This window comes from Fonsecaea monophora, assembly GCF_001642475.1.
Source record: "Fonsecaea monophora strain CBS 269.37 chromosome Unknown Scaff43, whole genome shotgun sequence".
NCBI classification, from domain to species: Eukaryota; Fungi; Ascomycota; class Eurotiomycetes; order Chaetothyriales; family Herpotrichiellaceae; genus Fonsecaea; species Fonsecaea monophora.
Genome location: NW_019173974.1, coordinates 255,019 through 266,838, shown reverse-complemented (window position 1 = coordinate 266,838; position 11,820 = coordinate 255,019).

The window sequence follows — 11,820 nt, the reverse complement described above, 5'->3', positions numbered from 1 at the left end:
TTTCTCCTCCCTCACACCCTCTCGTGTCTCTTCCTTTTCGTCTCTCTCCGTCCCCACCCCTGTCTCTCCCCCCTACCCCGCCCTCACCCTCACCCTTATCCTACCCCTCACCCTAACCCTCTCCCTAACCCTACCCCTAACCCTAACCCTAACCCTAACCCTAACCCTAACTCTACTCCCCTCTTTCTTAACCCTAACTCTACTACTCTCTTTTCCACCCTTAACTCTCTCCTTCTCTTCTTCTTCTAACTCTACTCTCTTTCTCTTACTCTAAACCTTACCTTTACTCTCCCTCTTACTCTACTTCCTTTCTCTTTAACTCTTACTTTAACTCTCCCTCTCTTAACCTACCTCTTTAACCTCTCTACCTCCCTCTACACTTTCACCTTCTCCTCTTAACCTCCCTTTACACTTTTACCTTCCCCTCCTAACCTCCCTCTCTTTCCTCTTCTACTTTTTTTCCACTCTAACTCCCTCACTTTTAACCTTAACTCTTACTTTACTCTCTTTCTCTTTAACTCTTCCTTCTTTTTTCTAACCTCTCTCTCTCCTAACCCTACCCTACTCTACTCTACTCTACTCCTTCTCCTCACTCTTTTAACTTCTCTATCTCCCCCCTTCACCCTCTCTTTAACCCTAACTCTTTAAACTCTCTACCTCTTTACTCACTACTCTTAACCCTAACCCTTTAAACTCTCTACCTCTCCACTTACTACTCTTTTTACTTCCTTACTTCTCTTACTCTTTAACTCTTCCTTCTCTCCTTCACTTTTTTAACTTTACTCCTCCCTCTTCTACTTAACCCCTACTCTAAACTCTTCTACTCTCTCTCTCCCTAACCCTCTCTTACTCCTTCCTCCCCTTTCCTTACTCTTTACTCTTTCTTTACTCTTTCTTTACTCTTTACTCTTTACTCTTTCTTTACTCTTTACTCTTTACTCTTTCTTTACTCTTTACTCTTTACTCTTTACTCTTTCTTTACTCTTTACTCTTTACTCTTTACTCTTTACTAACTCTAACCCTTTTCACTTTTTACTTCTTCTTTACTCTCTCTCTCTCTCTCTTAACCTCACCCTCCTTACTTTACTACCTCTCTCTCTAACCTTTACTCTCTTACTTTCTCTTTAACTCCTACTCTTTTAACCCTAACTCTCTCTTCCCTCACCTCTTCTCTTTCTCCTAACCTTTTTTACCTTACTCTCTCTTCCCTTACTTCTTCTCTTTCTCCTAACCTTTTTTACCTTACTCTCTCTCCCCCTCTCTCCTCCCCTCCTAACTCTTTTTTTAACTCCCCCTTACTATCTCCTCTTTTAACCCTAACCCTACTTCCTCCCTTTCTTATCTTAACTCTCTCTTTCTAACCCTCTTCCTCTTCTTCTTCTACTTCTAACTCCCCCTCTCTTCCTTTTACTCTAAACTTTACTTTCTTTACCTTTAACTCTTCCTTTAACTCCCCTTCTCCTAACTTACCTCTTTAACCTCTCTACCTCCTTCCCCACTTTAACCTTTCCCCCCTTTTCTCACTCTCTTTCCTCTTCTACCCCTTTTCTACTCTAACTCTCTTCCTTTTAACCTTATCTCTTACTTTACCTTCTTTTCCTTTAACTCTTCCTTCCCTCTCTCTCTCTCTCTCTCTCTCCCTTTCCCTTCCCCTTAACTCTTTACTACTCTTCTCCTAACTCTAACTCTCTTCTTCTTACTCCTATACTCTTTACTCTTAACTTTTACTCTCTCTTTTTACTCTTAACCTTTACTCGCTCTTTTTACTCTTAACTTTTACTCCCTCTTTTTACTCTTTTACTACTTCTTCACTCTCTCCCTCCCTCTCTCTCTTAACGCTTAAAACTCTAACTCTTTTCTCCTTACCCTACCTTCTCTCTCTTTAACTCTAACTCTCTCTCCCCTCCTCTTTTTACTTTCTTACTTTAACCCTCACTCTACTACCTCCCCTTCTACTACCCTTCTCTCTTTAATAACCCTACTCTACTACTCTTTTTCTCCCTTAACTCTCCTACTAAACTAACCGTCCTCCTAACTTCACTCTCTTATCTCTAAACTTAACCTCTTCTAACTCCTTACTCCTTACCTTACTCTCTCCCTTTAACCCTTACTTTACTCTCTCCCTCTCCTCTTTACCCCCTCCTTTTCTACTCTTCCTTTACTTCACTTTTAACCCCCTACTCCTTCCCTTCTTTACCTCTTTTTCTTCTTCCCCTAACTCTAACTCTCTTTTTTTTTTACTCTTCTACTCCTTACTTTACTAATCCTCTCTTACTTCTTTTCTTCTCTTCTCTCTCCTCTTCTAACTCTTTACTCTACCTTTTCCCTTCTCTCTCCTCTTCTAACTCTTTACTCTACCTTTTCCCTTCTCTCTCTAACTCTCCCGCGCTCTTTTACCCTTACTACCCCTTTTCTACCCCTAACCCTCTCTCTTTCTCCTCTCACCCTTACCTTTTATCTCTCTCTTTCGTCTTCTTCACCTCTACTAACCCTTACTACCCTACCTCTCTCTTTAACCCTTACTTTTAACCCTAACCCTCTCTCTACCTCCGTTTTAATATTTCACTTCCTTCTTACCCTACTTCTCTACTTCCCTACTCTCTCCTTAACCCCCACCCCTACTCTCTCCCTCTTAACCCTAACTCCCTTTCTCTCTCTTACCCTACTCTATCTCTCCTTAATCTCTCCCCGTTCTCTCTCTCCTTAACTCTACTATCTTTTTTCTACCTTAACTCTCTTACTTTACTGTAACCTTAACCCTCCCTCTCCTTCCTAACACTCTACTTCCATTTCTTTAACTTTTACTCTTTCCCTCCCTTCCTTCCCTTCTTACTTCTTTCTTTCCTTCCCTTCCTTCTCTCTAACCTCTTTCCCCTTTTTTACTCTTATTCTTCTTATTTCTTTTTATTAACTCTTTCTTACTCTATCCTCTTAACTAACCCTTACTCCTTCTCTCTTCTCTCTTTTTTACTTTACTCTACTCCCTTTATAACTCTTTTCTTTCTACTCTCTCCCTTTTTACTTTTTTTCTATTTCTAACTTCCATACCTTCTCTCTTTAACTCTCTCCTCCCTAAAATAACCCTCCCTCTCCTCCTTCTTCCTCTCCTCCTACTTTCTCTCCTCTTTTAAATCCTTTATTATCTAACGTAATTTCCCCCTCTCTTACTTTTCCTTTTAACTCTCTCCTTTTTACCTTATCTCTTTTATTACTAAACCCTTACTAATTTTTTCTACTTTAACTACTTTACTCTACGAATCTTTGACATTCTTTTAACTCTCTATGTCCCTTAGCGGGACTACGCCTCTACGCGTTCTCTACGGGCGCCCTACGGTTTACGCTCGGACTGGCTTTAGTCGCTATCCGCTCGCCCTTTCTCTACCTAACACCTATTAATAATGATAACTATTATTACCAGTCACTATAATACTACTACGACTACTAATATATGATACTATTACTATTATACCGCTATTAACCCTAACTTACTATTCCTAGTTAATCTAGTTTTATACGATAATTATAGTTACTCTAATATATTCCCCCCGATATACCCTACTTAACTCCCCCGCCTTAATAAATATTTATTCTCCCACTTAATAATACTAAAGCGCTCTTCTCCCGGTGATCCTCCTACAATAACTCTCGAATAATAAGTACTCTAACCCTTACCGTAGTTATAACCGTAACTATCTACTACTTGTGGCGACTACGGCGACTCGTACCGTTTCCTATCGCTCCTTACTCTCTCGTATACCCTAGATAAATGCGCTACACTATAAAAACAGCCGTAGTAACGGACTTATCTCGATCCCACCCCATTTAATCTTTCGACTCTATACCTTTAATGCGATGTCTCCGTTCCTACTTAACGGTACGACCCGCTCTCCGTACGCCTGATAAACCCACGTTCGGAATATATCGACCGTCTCGGTCGACCTAAACTCTAATAACGCTACTACGACCGTCATGTGAAAATGTAAACGATATTAGTACCGATGATCCTTCTATTTTACTCATCTACCGGCGTTACCGGAACTCTTCCATCGCTTATAAATCTCTTATACGATCCTATAATCGTAACATACTATAAATCGATCATATCGGATGCGTTACCGTAACTCGTCACTTCGTCGTTAAATCTTTCGCGCGTCTACGGTATCTAAATATATATCCAGTTGATGTCGAACCCCTTCTCGACTACGAACTATATATAACGGATAAACATCGTATTACTAACTTAACTGAGCGGGTAAATCGCCTACGTCTTCTACGGCTTAGGCTCGTCGTTACGACTAGATCTAATCTTAGACGGCCTATTCTCGTCGCTTATAATTAATACGGCGGATAAATGTTTCGAAATACTCCTCGTCTTCTAACCGATGCTACTTAATGGTTAGGTGCGGTAGTGGTAGTAGGGGGGATGATCTCGTCGGCCTCGTTTTAACCGTCGCGGTAGGCCCCACGCGCTTACCTACTTTAACCGTCTTACTACGTAGGACGTCGTCTTTACGGCGCATGATTTTAGGTCCTCTCTACCGTCTACTCTCGGTCTCCTCCCCTACTATAACCTAGTATCCTCGTTTCGGGTACGGCGGTGATGAATAAACTAGAAACGGTAGTCGTCGCCCTAATAGTAGCCTCGGGCCTAGCGCGTATACATCACACATCTCTTCCCCCTTCTCGTATCTTATACGGTCATTCCGTCCATCCATTACTCGATCTAAAATAACGCGTCGATATTCTCGCCCCGCGATGAACGCCTATATATCTACATCCTCGTATTAGGTGATGTGACCCTCGCGCGACTAGGCCGTCCGTATCATAATCGATTCATACATTAGCCCGTCCCGTCCAGCCCGTCCGCTTTCCTAGATAAAATCCTTAATTCGGTGCGGTATACCTACATGAATCACTACTCGAATGCCGCGCTAGTCGATGCCCATCCCTAATGCGTTAGTAACTATAAATACTTACTCTCGGCCGGTGATTAACTATTGTAAAATGCGCCGTTTCTTCTCGGTACCGCCGACGCCGCTGAAATATACTAGATAACCTAATACGGCGGCTATTCTTTTCGTCCGTTCGACCGCGCTATAATAAACGATAATCTAACCGGGTAACGGGTATTCTCGATACTTTTACTAGACTAACTCCCGAATCTACGCGTCCTCGTCTTCACCTTTACGGTACGACCGAACGTGATATCGGACATTACGGCGAGTGGTCATATCGCGTACCGTAAATACTTTCTCCACCGGTAAACTTATAGCGTGAAACTATACCTCCTCGTCAGTCGGTTTTAGTATCGCCGTCAAATACACTAGCTATATCTGATATTAGCTAAGCCGATCTAAGTCTAAAACCTTTAACCGGAATCCGCCTATCGAGTCCTTAACTACGTAATATTCGTCGAATATAATTCGATCGAGTACGCTCATCATCCGCTGTCGATGTATAAAAGTATGAAATACGTCGCTCGCCGTCCCTTCTAGGGTCACTAGGATAAGTTAAGCTCCGTCCGGCTGTTTATCTACGTACCACTTCTTACATCGAATCCCTAGTTTCGTATACCGATCTTGTAAGTTATCGCCGAGTGATAATAGCGGCACTACTACCACCGTCATGCCTTACGGACTTAACATAGCCGGTAACATAAATAATAAGCTCTTACCCGCGCCCGTAGCTATCACTACTAAAATCTAACTACGCCGAGTCACGATCGCATCTAATACATTACGTTATCGCCTACGAAACGTAGCCGTCGGGTCGTTAAATATATCCTATAATGCGACCGTTAAGTCGGTACGCGCTAATGTATACCATCACTAGTTCTAGGCGCGCTACGCCCCGACACCGACATCGACCGAGGCCCGTTAGGCGGTCCGTCCGGGCCCTATCGTCTCTAGTACTACTATAAAGCCTAGAAATCGATACTACTCGGTACTAACGCGTCGAAATACTTTACGTTAATAAGCTATCTAACCGGGATATTCTTATAGACTCCGGCCGTAGACTATCTCCGCCACCTATAGACTATACCCGAATTACCGATTACGAACCTCGTCGTCGCCCGTCTCATCCCGCCCGCGGTCGTCCTCGAACATCTATAATACCTAGGGATCCGTAGTGATAGCTCGCATAATCGCCTTAATAAGATAACGCTACGCTATAATACCTACTTTAGCTTCTATCCCTTACTCGGTCGCCCGCTCTAGCGTATATCGAACCCGATTTATATCCTAGAAGCTATCGACGTTAGTTAATACCGGTAGGGGGGGTCGTTCTTCGTCGGTAGTCGGATCTACATCGTACTCGAGCTCGTCATCTTCGACCCCGTCGATTACCGGGTTAGACTTATATTCCGGGCCGTCGTCCTCTAAATAGTCATCATCCTCGTCGGTTTATACTTCATCTCGCCCTCTTAGTTCCTATAGTCAAGCCCCGAAGTCTTTCTGACCGTTACGGTACATCTACAAGATTTCTATAAACGGCTGTACTAACTAAAGATAGTAGACCACCAGCTCGCTTACTTTACGCGGTAAGAATCGATAGATGATTTTCGACTTCGCGCTAAAGCTATAGCCCTTATGATAACCGACGACGATGTCTACTAACCCACTATCGATGAAAATCCCTCGCCCTTCACCCGTACTATCGTTACGGTATCGAACGGTTAAGATTTCGGTTCCGCGACCGGGGTCACTACCCGTCATATAGATCAGTACTAGTAAATCTTTCTTAAACTAATAGACGGCATCGAAGTACTTTTTAATCCGAGCCGGACGCTAATGAATGCCGAATAGGCTATAGTCTACCGCGAGATCGGCCAGAATAAATTATTACCGAAGATAGCTCTCGGTAAAGATACAATCGTATAACCAGTCCCTACCGTCGACCGAGAGTACACTCCGGTTACCCAATAAAAAGCTCTAGCCGTCGGTAATGTTAGTAAGGTCGTCACGAAGAGTACTTAAATCTAATGCGGGAATGAGGGTGCTGCCCTTCTAGACGTATCCACGCTGGTCTAAGTTTAAGAGTAGTAAATCTTAATATAGCCGAGTCCGAGCCTTCTCGACCAGTCCGTATACTATACCTCTCAATTTCAACATGGTAAATCGCGTAGCATTATATTAGACCTCATCGTAGTACTAACTAACCCGACCTTCACTCGCCGTATTTATATAAATCCGGCGGCCGATCGTCCGAGTATAGTAGAAGAAATCCATCGGGCTAGGTATACCGTCGAACTGGGTTAAAGTTATAAAGCGTTACACCATCGACTAAACGAGACTAAAAATCGACGGGGTACGTTACTCGATAGTAGCCTCGTCCCGGCCTTCGTCGCGAAGACGTCGGATCTCGGCTTAGCGGTGTTCGTACGCATGGAGTCCCACGATCATGCGAGCGACGGTGATCAATCCCGAGAGAATCTGGGTGTACGACTACGGCCGTTTCCAGACCTATCTCACGGCGTCCCAGCCTAAGACCGCCGCCCCGCTTACTAAAGCATTTTAATATTAATGGCTACCGAGATCGTAATCCAGCAGTAATATCTAAAACGCTAAATACGTCTCTTCCATCTGTCGCTAAGTGCTTCGATGCTGGCGTTCGTAAAAGAGATCTACGGCCTATTAGAATGCGGCGAGGCGCTATCTCTACCGGTAGTTAAGACGATAGCCGGGGACGGGATCGTCGCGGTTATGTATATACTAGATGTAATATAAAATCTAGATCTAATGCTAGGTATAGAGACGGATGGTCTTCTAATGCTATCGGCCATAAAACGGTTTCTCGTTAGACGGTTAGCCGATTTCTCGACAGTTTAATAACTAGAGCGCCGATAAACCCATTATCGATAGATAGTAAACCCGTTAGACGCGAGAGATCATCTTCGCCGTTATTCGACATACTCGCTAGAGTCCGAGTTTACGGGCTCGACTCTCTCCCTCCTCGGCCTCGTCCTCGTAACCCTTAAGAGGGGCGGACGGTTCTCGCTGGGGGAGTTAAATTAACTCGGGAAGCTAAGCCCTCGTATAGTGCCGGAGATGATATTCCCATCCGATCCGCTCTAACTACGCGTTCGCGGTATAGCGATACTCGCTAGTCCCGATGGTCTTCTACCGTTAGTATTCTTCTAGAGTACGCCGATGTTCTACGAGCATCGCTTTCCTACGCTGTAGTAGTTCGTCTACCTATAGAACGCCGTAGTCGCCACTCGGGGGTCGAGATTAGTCGACGATAAAGAGTCGAGACTACGGTTTAAAATGGAAGAAGGTTTAGTACCGTTATCCCTCCACCTATAGTCGATTCGATAGGTGCATTTACTTAGTGCGAACGTCACCCCCTCGCCTCTACTCGTTTCGCTAACCGTATTCATCGGTATAATGCTTTTATATAGACTAAGTAGTCCGAAAAACCCGTCTATAACGCCGCCCATTCTCCTTAACCCCGAGACATTATAATCCATCATTAAAGACTTCGAGCTACGGAAGGTGATAGGTGGTAGGCGTAGGATATCGTACATTATAGAGTTCGAGTACTAGATTAGATAAACTCTCCACTACTTAGATAATTTACTAGCGAACGGCCGGCGAGAGGTGACTATAATACTATTTAAGATGTCCTAATACTTAATTCGGGACGGGACAGAATCGACACTACCAACAGTAAATCATACGGTATTATACCTAGTGCTCAAAGACACTCTCGAAATGCTCCATCTTTCTAGCCTCGAAGATAACTATAAAGGGTGATGTATAACCTAATTAACTACCGATGTACCTTCAGATGTATAGAGTTTCGTGTTTCTACGCGTGTAGTTCGTATAACGATAGACGATTATGTCAGCTACCGTAACTCTAACCCTTTTTCGTCTACCGTCCAGACATCGTTAACGCTACCCTAAGATAACTATAATACGATAACTACGGCTCCTAGCGCGATCTAATTACTCTCGGTATACTCCTCGCACTCGATTTACCCTCCCTATAAATTATCCGCCGGAAATTTCAACGAAAACTATAAACCTTCGACCTTTGAAAAGCAAACCTTTAACCCCTTCGCCCTACTAAGCCCTGGCTACTCTAATTAGGCCATTCAAACCTTAGACCCTACGATGTTTGTATAATAATGTCAGGATCCCCTCGTCCCAGGCCGTGGCGAGTTAGCGATACTGCTGGAGGCGCTCGCGTACCGTCGTAGTCGCTACGGGATCCCCGACACTACTACCCGGGGTCTCGGAAAAGGCGAGATACTGTTTGATAGCCTACACGAGGATGATAGGGTAGAGTTAAGTCGCGAGGTCGTACTACGCCGTCGTCGTCTGGAGGGCGGGATTCTGGAGAACCTCGGGAATGGTGTCGAGCCGAAGGTAGAGGTCCTAGGCGAGCGTCGACGTAAAGGGCGGTGCGGCGCGAGTCGGAGGGTCCTAGTTAAAGGGCTCGAGGGCGGGATGCTCGAAGACGGGGCTATACGTGTCGTACACGAGGACCAGGAGGTCTCGCCAAACTCCATGCTCGAACCGCGTACGGTACACGAGGGGGGCGCTATCGGGATAGAGTTCGAGGAGTGGCGCGAGGGTCGCTTAAGTCAGCTCCGAAAGGCGCTCCTGGACTAGGTAGAGGATCCGACTCTGAAGTTAGATGTAGTAGGACGCGACGTCGGTCGTCGGGTCGCGGCGCTGGTAGGTAGGGAGGAGGTCTTTCTAGAGGGGGGGCTTCTCCCCACTACGCTCGGTACTCCGGAAGGCCTCTTTATTAAGCTACTGCCTAATATAGGTCATGATGGCCTTCATCACCTTCCCGTATGCCTTCGCCCGCTTGATAAGGGCCTAGACGTCGAGGAACTGGAGATCCGTCTCGCGCCGTAGGATCTAGGAGAGGGTGTTATAGTAGCCATAGTCGAGGTCGGTAAAGAAACCCCGCGGGCGAAGGTAGGCGGTATCGCCATCAGGTTCCTAGCCGAGCCCCGGGAAGAAGAGGTCCTAGACATCCTAAGCCGACTAGGTCGTACCGAGCTAGGTGAGGCGGCTCCAGTCGGTTAGGGTTACCTTAATCTAGTACCGTTCGCGGAGGGTACGAAGACAATAGAGGACCGAGTTAAACTACTCGAACTAGAACTACCTCTCCCTTAGCGTAGGGAATAGGTAGGAGAGGGGAAGGGTAGAGGAGGAGGTATAGTAAATAAGGGTAGTGCCGTACATACCTTATTAATGCGGTAGCTCGACATCGCCTCCTACGTCGAAATATTAAAGGTTATACACCTAAGAGAGTATTAGTACCAGTCATTAATCATCGCCCTCTACCGCTCGTTCCGCTAGAGGGTCCCGAGACGTCGAATCGGGAACGTCACCTAGCTATTAAAGTAGAGCTTTTACGCGAGGACGGTCTCCATCTCTCGGGCTTTCGCCTTCTACCCCGGTCCTAGCCGTTTCTTCGACGTCGCTGGTAGGTAAGAGGCGTCATCGTGGTCGGGGTGGGTACGATATCAGGAGGGATCTTAGGTATCTAACGTATTAAGTTCGATCTAGACTTACGCGTGACTATCCGGGAGATTAAGTGTCTTACGGTTCGCGCGGAGCTAGATCGAGAGTTCGAGGGGGAGTGAATCTAGTATAGGTTAAGCGTTAGGACGTTAAATATAATAAGGCCCTAATTAGGTCGTTAAGGTAATAGAGTTTAGGTTAAGGTTTAGGTAGGGCGAGGGTGAAGGTAGGGAGGTATTGGAGATTAAAGGGGGGAGGATGGATAAGTATGTACGTACGGACGAACGTACTACGGTCGTAAACATCATAGAGCTACCACCGCTCCTCTAGAATGTTGACCTTTTAGGCTCTTAGATATTCCTTCAATGCCTTAACGCGATGGTGACCGGCGAGCAGTTCTATAGGCTCTGGGTTAACCCGCGCCTAGTCGAGGAAAGATAGCTATATTACGGCGGAATGTCCTTCTCGAGACCGATCGCGCGATTGACTCCCCCCTTCACGCGGTACCTACTGTTGACTGTCCCCTACGCTCCTCGCTCGATCCGCGACCATCCCTTACTGGGGGTTCTGGGGAATGCTGGCCAGCATTCGCTCAACCTCGGCCTTAGTATACATGATTCGAAGGGCATTCTCCCGGTCGGTACGGTAGAGCCCGGTAGAGAAGGCCTAGTAGAGCTACCGTCGATGTGTAGAGTTGATCGGCCGATTCGTCCCCTACGTCCAGACGGGCGTGAGGACATCAGTGGGGAAAATGGCGGTGGTCAGGCGGTATGGCTTAGCCTACTTAAGGAGCGACAATTAAGTAAGAGAGGGTTGATTAGGCGTAGTGGGCCGTTAACGCTTAGGTAGTCGATGGTAAGTAATAACGGTATCTCCTTTACGCTTTATACTAGCTCTGGATGAATGAGGGTAGTATAAGAGTAATAAGTAGTTAAGGGGGAGGGAAGGTAGGAAAGAGAGGGAGTAGGTGATAAGGTGAGAAGGAGGATTGAGGTTGATTTATAAAGCCTAATTATTCTGTCCCCTGGGGGACGCTTCAGCTGGAACTCTCGGACTATCGTCTCGTAGTCCGAGAGATTAGACTCGCCCTAAGAGAGGTCTGTCCCCTAGGGGACGCTTCAGCTGGAACTCTCGGACGGGATCTCGTGGTCCGAGAGATTGGACTCGCCCTAAGAGAGGTCTATCCCCTAGGGGACGCTTCAGCTGGAACTCTCGGACGGGATCTCGTGGTACGAGAGATGGGACTCACCCTGAGAGAGGTCTGTCCCCTAGGGGACGCTTCAGCTGGAACTCTCGGACGGGATCTCGTAGTCCGAGAGATTGGACTCGCCCTG